This window comes from Chrysochloris asiatica, unplaced genomic scaffold (genome assembly GCF_000296735.1).
Source record: "Chrysochloris asiatica unplaced genomic scaffold, ChrAsi1.0 scaffold00332, whole genome shotgun sequence".
NCBI lineage: Eukaryota > Metazoa > Chordata > Mammalia > Afrosoricida > Chrysochloridae > Chrysochloris > Chrysochloris asiatica.
The window spans coordinates 79,200-87,111 of NW_006408850.1; the positions used below are offsets into that span (position 1 = coordinate 79,200).

The 7,912-nt window shown below is 37.9% G+C and overlaps 1 pseudogene; it reads left to right on the forward strand.

Annotated features, from left to right (window-relative positions):
* Positions 1-7,117: 7,117 nt before the first annotated feature.
* Positions 7,118-7,742, forward strand: LOC102835671 (annotated as a pseudogene).
* Positions 7,743-7,912: the final 170 nt, after the last annotated feature.

Genomic DNA, 7,912 nt, shown 5'->3' on the forward strand with positions numbered 1-7,912 from the left:
AAAACATTAAAAAAAAACTGAATAAAGGACATGAACAAATATTTTACCAAAGAAGACATTTTGGCAACCAACAAATGAATATAAGAATGTTTGCAATCACTAGTATCTATTGCTGTTGTTAAATGCTGTGGAGTTGGTTCTGACTCCGAATGACTCTCTACAGGGTTTCAGAGGAATGGCTGGTAAAATTGAATTGCCAATTTGTGGTTTGAACAGACCTGAGTTATGCAAATCAAAAGAACCATGAGATATCTCACCCCAGTGTTAATAGCAAAGTTGATGAGGGAACAAAAACATAAAACAACAAATGCTGAAGAGAATATAGAGACAAGAATCCAAATAAACTGCTGGTAGAACTGTAAAGTAGTGAAACCACTGTGGAAAACAACATGGTGCTTTTTTTTTTTTTTTTAAGTTGGAAATAAAAATTTCACAAGATTCAGCAATCCCACTTGAGGTATATATCTTACAGAAGTAAGAGCCATGATATGAATAGATATATGTGCACAGTCATACTCATAGCAGAATTATTTACAGATACAAAAGGGTAGAAATAAACTAAGTGCCCATCAAAGGAAGAATGAATAAACAAATTATGGCATATACACACAATGGAATACAAAGCAACCCTAAAGAATAACAATGAATCTGCAAAACATCCCTTAACATGGATGATACCTGGAAGGTATTATGTTATATGGAATTAATCAAACACAAAAGGACAAATATTGCATGAGATCACTACTATCAGACATCAAGAAATTTTTAATAATGAAAAGAAACATTCATTGAAGGTTTCCATGGATGGGTGAATTAGAGAGTAAATCATTTGCTAAAGGGTATTAACTTGAGTGACGAGAAAGGCAATATTCAATAAAGGGGAGGTCAACACAAAATGATCAGTGCAAAGGAGGACACTTGGAAGGACAAAGAGTTAAAGGCAACTATATTCACAATCCTGTAAAAAAAAGGAATAGCAATGATCTATGAGGGTATACCTAGACAAAGAAGCAGCTGAACAGGAAAGGGAAGGCAAATGAGATTACACACACAATATATTTATGATGTATTTATATGCATTGCAAACATATCCCGGTTGCATATACAGCAGACAATGTTGTGAACACTTCTCAAAAATACCAAGTATCTTGAGGGAACAAGTAAGTAGGTCTCAAGACCACAGTCTTAGAGGACATCAATGTCTATTGTCATATTGTCCATGAAGACAATATTCTACATCCTACTTTCATGTGTAGTTACCAGGGTATTGAAAGTTTGTAATTAAGCCAATTAAGGTACAACTCTTGGTCTCTCCCAGTCAGGAGCATGGAATAGTGGGAAAAAAATAGAAGATGTATGGAAACAATTAGTTCAAACAATTAATGGACAATGAAAAGCCCAGCTTCTATGATGCTGATGCCTGAAGACCTAGTTTCCTGGCTATAGATGCTGACCACTGTGGAAAGGATCATAATAGGAGTGCCTGGAAATCGTGAGAAGAAAATGTGAAACAAAACTCAAAACAGAGACCCGGCTTACTGTTCACATAAGCACTGGTGGGGGAGGGGAGGGCCCTTCAAAACCCTTCAGATTTGGAACCAAACTCCACTCCATAGTTCAACTTTCAGTCCAACATTAGACCTGCTTGAGGTGAACAGTAAAACAAGAGAGGTATGTGCTCCCCATGGCACATCAGCCAACTATATAAGATCAAAAGAACATTTTCCCAGGAATAAAGCTCAGAAAGTTGGAAGGGATAGAAAAAAAGAATGAGTGGGCAAGATAAACATAGGTAGAAGGGAACAGCGCTAGTGTAGTATGGAGCCTGCAATCAGTTGCATCAACCAGTGTGTATGAATGGTTAAATGCAAAGTGTATTTGTGCTTAGTTTCAGAATGAGGAGGGAAAGGTCCAATCCTCACTGAATAGGTTTCCTCTTTTTCAGATGAATCTGGCAAAAGGAGATGGGGGATGATAGTGATAGGATTTTATGATTCAATAATAAGTAATTGTTGGCATATTAACTATGATTATAAAAGATGTGTAAGTAAAGGGGGAAAGTAGTCTTTCATTTCAGGAACAGAGGACCCAAGGACAATCAAGAAGAAAGAGCATAAGTGGAGAGCATGAGGTCCTATCGAGCAAAGCAGTGACAGTAGAGACAGTGGCAGAGGTGATGGCACAGAAAGACAGAGCAGCTGAGGACTCTGGCCCATGGACTGAGAAAGGTTGTGTGCCTACCAGCAGGAGACTAACTTAAAAAATGAGCCCTTTGGACATTTAAAAGGATATATCTGTTTTGTTTTGTATGTATACAACAAAAATTTTGAATTTGATTTTGTGAAAAATAAAATGTAAACGGGAAGCCACATGATGGAAGAAGGGTAACTGTTGTTTACAGGGAGGTGATTATAATCAGTCAGAAGAAACAGAACTTATGATTGGTTGAAAGTAAACAAGGAGGAAAGATGAAGGCAATGGGAGACACAGGGGAATGTAATATTAATGTGAATAGAGGTACATACTGTCAATTGTTGGTACCTGGAAGGGATTGCAATCATTGTAATGAAGCAAAGTACATGATTTGTTGAATGTAAAAGGGATGATCTGTTCTGTAAATCTTCAATCAATTACCAATAAAAAGTTTAAAGAAAATTTATTTGTTCTGTAAACTTTCAACCAAATCACAATATAGGTTTTAAAAAAAGAGGGAAAATATTTATTTATATATAATTTTATATATTATTTATAGCTTCTAAAATATTTCTATATAGTATTTCTTGATACCACAGCTGCTGCATACAATGTATATGTTACCCATGAATAATGAAGAGTTTCACAAAGGAAAATAGAATGTTATCCTCCAACCATTTATAAACTACACAATTCTAAAATCCATAAAGTTCAGAATAAATCTTTTCTTTTTTTTTGTCAATAATAGCTCCTTTATCCTGAATCCACTTGTAGTAAAATTGACTGGAACAAATGTGAAGTATTTGTTATCTTAAATTTCCACACATACATGATAGTCATACTTTTAATGTTTTATTTGTAATACACTGTGATGTCATAAAATATACCATATACTCACTTTATTGCCATCCTCAATATTTTTTAAGTCTGAGTACTGAAATATTTCTAGTCCTGAAAGTTTGGATAAAAAAACTGACTCTGTGCCATGTAATTATAACAATTTAACAGCAAGATCATCTATGTCAGAGCAAGGAATAGAGTCAAAATATCTAATTAAATGCATTTCAAGCAGAGAAAAGGAATTATTTACATATACCTTATTGAGTACCAGATATTGTTAATTCTCAGTTTGGTTGACAACACCAAATTCTGCCTAACCTTGTTATAGTCAATCATGACTCTACTGAAGGAATTTGAATAAACAAGACTGTTATTACTGTCATATTTTGTTAAAAGAAGATTAAAACAGAGCGGGTGGAAACCACTACATATGAGCAGGAGACTGGAAAAACAAATGCTAACTAAAAATATGAATAGTCCACTATTTTGTGTTTGAACCATCTGCTTCCAAACTGGCACTACAGTGCTTGCAATTTCATGTTAATTTAAAAAGAGCTCTGGATGTTGTCATTTTATTTCAAATAGTTGAAAATGTCATTACCAGAGGAAATGATTTGAAATAAATGTATGCAGTATCTGCCCCTTCTCAAATTTACAAGGTCTCAGGAGAATGGACCTGATTTGCATACAAAGTATTTTATATTTTCTATATTACCCTGCTCAGTCTTATTTATGTGGCCAGCATAAACAAGCCCCAATCGGCCGTGTGAATTCTCAGGTCCTCTTATAAACCTTCTAGGTATCTTGGAAGTTGGACATATTCTGTCACTTGAAAATGTATTGTTGTTAAGTGCCAATGAGTCCTTTTTGACTAATAGCAACCCTGTATAGGGTTTTCAAGGAGCAGCTGGTGGATTTAAACTCATGACCTTGTGGTTCACAATCCAGTGATGATCCTGCAGTGCCACACCAGGAGTGCCAGATAATGTATTATGCTTACCTTATTCCCCTTAAAGATAATCATAACTAAATAAACAAACTGTTATTCACATGAAACATAAACTACACATAATGTGGTGACTAATTTTACCAGTCAAAATGGCTAGGATACTGTCCTGATGTGGCACTGTGGGATAAAGCACTTGACCACAATGTCAGCGGTTCAAACTCATCAACCACTCCTTAGAAACCCTATAAAGAGTTGTTAAGAGTCAGAACGGACTCAAGGACATTTAACAACAACAATGACAGCAACATTCCTAGTGGTTTTCCTAAACACTAGTCTACAAGATGGTCAGCCAGGTGGCATCATTGATGGCGTCAAGTGGGGCAGCGGTAGTGAGGTTGGCCCAGGATCGGACATTGTTTTGTTCTGCTGTGCATGGGTTGGCTATGAGTCGGTTCCGATTTGATGGCACCTGACAACAACAACAACAACAGTCTACTTGCTGTTCCAAAAATATAGTAATCTAATACAGCATAGTGTAATGAAATGGAATGGAATGGAATCATTCCCATAATGCAATCTGAAATAAAATAATCCATCAACCAACTGAAAAGGTGGGTTTCTTAGGTTTTGTACTACCTTCAAATTGCAAATAGATAATTTGGCAAAACTCTTTACACTCTGCATTCTAGCCTAAAGTCTGACCTAAGAATTTTGAATACAACAGCCCCACAATCACATGATCCAATATCTTGAAGCAAATTATCAATCTCCCAAGACTTCACCAATTTCCTTACCACCAAAGGAGACCTCGTTTGGTGCTGCAGGATAACCACTTAACCATAAGTTTATTTGAACCACAAGGTTTGACAAACGCACATGTATATATCACACACACACAGATATTTATTTAAATAATGGGGATAGGTCTCAGATCCATAGGTCAGGTGTCACATTGGAGACTTCTGCTGATATATAGAATGGGGAACACAAAATTTGCAGATCTGGTAGAAAGCTACAGAATTCTGCAGGCTTATGGTCCAAGAGGAATCCTGGTGAGGTGCTGTGGGTTAATGTGCTAGACTGCAGAGTTGGTTTTAACCACAAAGATGGTGGTTCAAGCTCATCAGCTGCTCCTTGGAAACCCTATGCAGGGTTACTATGAGTCAGTGCCAACTGAACAGCTGTTAACAACAACAACAATATAGCCCAAGAACCAAAAATCAGGTGATGAGAAGAGTGCAACCTTGCTGACATATCTATTTATATACAGAAGGCAGGGCACATCCCCAAATAAAGTATACTTTCATCTGATCACACCATGAAAATGATTACATTATGGAACAGTCAGTGCAATGGCAGCCAAACCACTGAGAATAATAGCCTATCCAAGTTCTCACATGAACAGTAACAGTTAAAGCTTTTAACTTTCTCATATGAATGAAAGCTTGACTGGGCAGTGCATTTTTTTGACACATCATTTTCCCCTGAAAATCATGAATGGATTTGTTTTCAGGAAATGCTGTTGTAGCAAGATCACTGTGATTTTTTTCATCTGTTGAGTCTTCTTTATTATGTGCCTGATACTTATGACTCATTACTTAACCTTGAAGTGTGTTAACAGGCCTGCAGGTTATGTTGTGATAGTGTTTGCTAATGTATGCTATGGAACACTAAGGTCAGGAGATAAGCTTGGGGGGCAAAAGAAAAGAGAGACTCTTCAAGGTTCAATAGATGTGATATTGCATAATCCATTTTAAAGAATCAAGGAGCACACTAGTATACCATGGCTCTTGAAAGTTTTTTGCAATCAAGAAGATTTGTTGAATTCTGTTTCATCTAATGTTCTCCAAACCCTTTTAAAGACTCAAGCATGCTGTTCCTGTCACATCCAGGCACGTCTGTGTGCAAACCATATTTTGGGAAATGTTTTATTTTTTTCTGGTACCTGGGGGATCTTTTCAGTTTCTAACTCCTTGAATTATTTTTCCATTTTGTCATATAGCATTATTGATTATGGCTTCTATTGCAGTGTTTCTTATCTCTCTCTGAGGAACATTGGGTTATATATTTAATATCCATTTCTTCTGCTTCATTCTGGTGTGGCACCTGTCTTATTATTTTACATCTATACATTTCCAGAACTTTCTGGACAAATCTGTCCACCAAATTACTTGAATTACAAAAATTGTCTTGGTTTTATATAACATTAAAGACATTTTACAAAATCAATTAGAAAAGGCATTTGCACTAAGGCTATTAAATACTCAATCCACTCCCAGGAGCAATGAGTGAGCTTTATACAGAGTTGGTAGGAACAGTGAGTCATGGTACACACACATAAATGTCACCAGGAACCATCTACCTAGAACACTGCATGCCCCACTATCACTGAGTAAATACCTGTGTCACTACTGTCATTAGAGCTGGACATGTGACTTTGATCTTTGGAACTCTGCTTTCTTGGATTCAAGCTGCTAAATCCAAGCTTGGGTCACTAGCTATCTATGCAGAAAACTCTGGCTTGTCTGTGGGTCAGTTCCTCAAGATTTAAATTTTGGGGCTGAGGTGTCTATTTGGCCAACCCTACAAGGTCTGTTTGAACAACAAGGTTGGCAGTTCAAACTCACCAGCCACCCCTTGGAAACCCTAGACAGGGTTGCTACAAGCTGGAACTCGATGGCACTTAGAACAACAACATAACCCTACAACTTGCCAGAGAGACAAAAAAGGAAATGTTGACCCTGGTTCAGCTTTTGTATGGAAAGCAAGACTTTGTATCTCCCTCATTTTGGGATACCACCAAATTTAAAGGCAATCATTGTAATAGATTTAATTATGTCTTCTAAAAACACATGATGTGGGAATTCTGTGGCACAGTCCGGGCTGAAAGTGGTAGGTGTCTGGGTGGAGAATGTACCCTGAACCAAGAGAATGGTTGAACATTGGTTTTCATGATGCTCTATAGTGAAGAACAAATTGACTCCCTGGATGGACTCTTCCTAGGAAGTTTTGCTAACTTGTAGCACCTGTACCTTGTTCCTAATTGATATCTGTCTGTCAGCATAATCATCACATCATTTCACTGTGGTGGCAGGGACTCAGCTCTGGAATTCTACATAGAAAAAGTATCTGTCAATGACTTCAACACAACCAGAAATGCCTGCTCTTGAGCCTAGTGAACCTCTAGGGAAGGTGTCACTGTCCATAGGGATGTACTGCCGGGCATTCAGTTATGATGACACTCTCAAGAACTCTACATCCATAACTCTTCCTCCAATAGATATAGGCAGCATCCCCCAGAAGCCAGCGATTTCAAAGAGCAAATATCAGTACCTCACCAAGATGAAGGAAGGAGAGGCAAGTATATCCTCCCCTGCCATGACCCTGTCATTGGCCACTGGCAGTATGGACAAGGTCCCAGACATGAAGGCGAAAGCCACCCATATCATCATGAATTATCAATCACAAAATAAACCTAGAAGAGCATTCAGTGTTTTAACAACAGGCAGTACTGAGGGATGTGTGCTATAAACCTCACAAGAGCCTCACCACCACAGAGACCAAGTACAAATTAAAGCTGCAGAGTGGAGAGATCACAAAAGAAGAGAAGTAGCCTACACCCTCCCAGTCCACTTCAAGCAGTACACCACACTCTTCCCCTAAGCAGAAATCCAGAGGCTGGTTGATTTCTGGTCCTTCCAAAGCCTTTCATGGCCCAAACTGTAGCACCATGGGTCCTGAAAGGGCAGAAACCCATTAGATAAATGGAGCTTCTTTGTACCTATCCTGAAGTCTGATTTGGGAATCTTTGCCACCCTCTCCAGTGGAACTGATTCTTGTACAGACCACTCGAATGGCTGAGGTTTCAGCAGTCAGCAAGTAGCCCAAGATGGACATCCCAGTAATGTTATTGTTATTAAGTGTTATCTA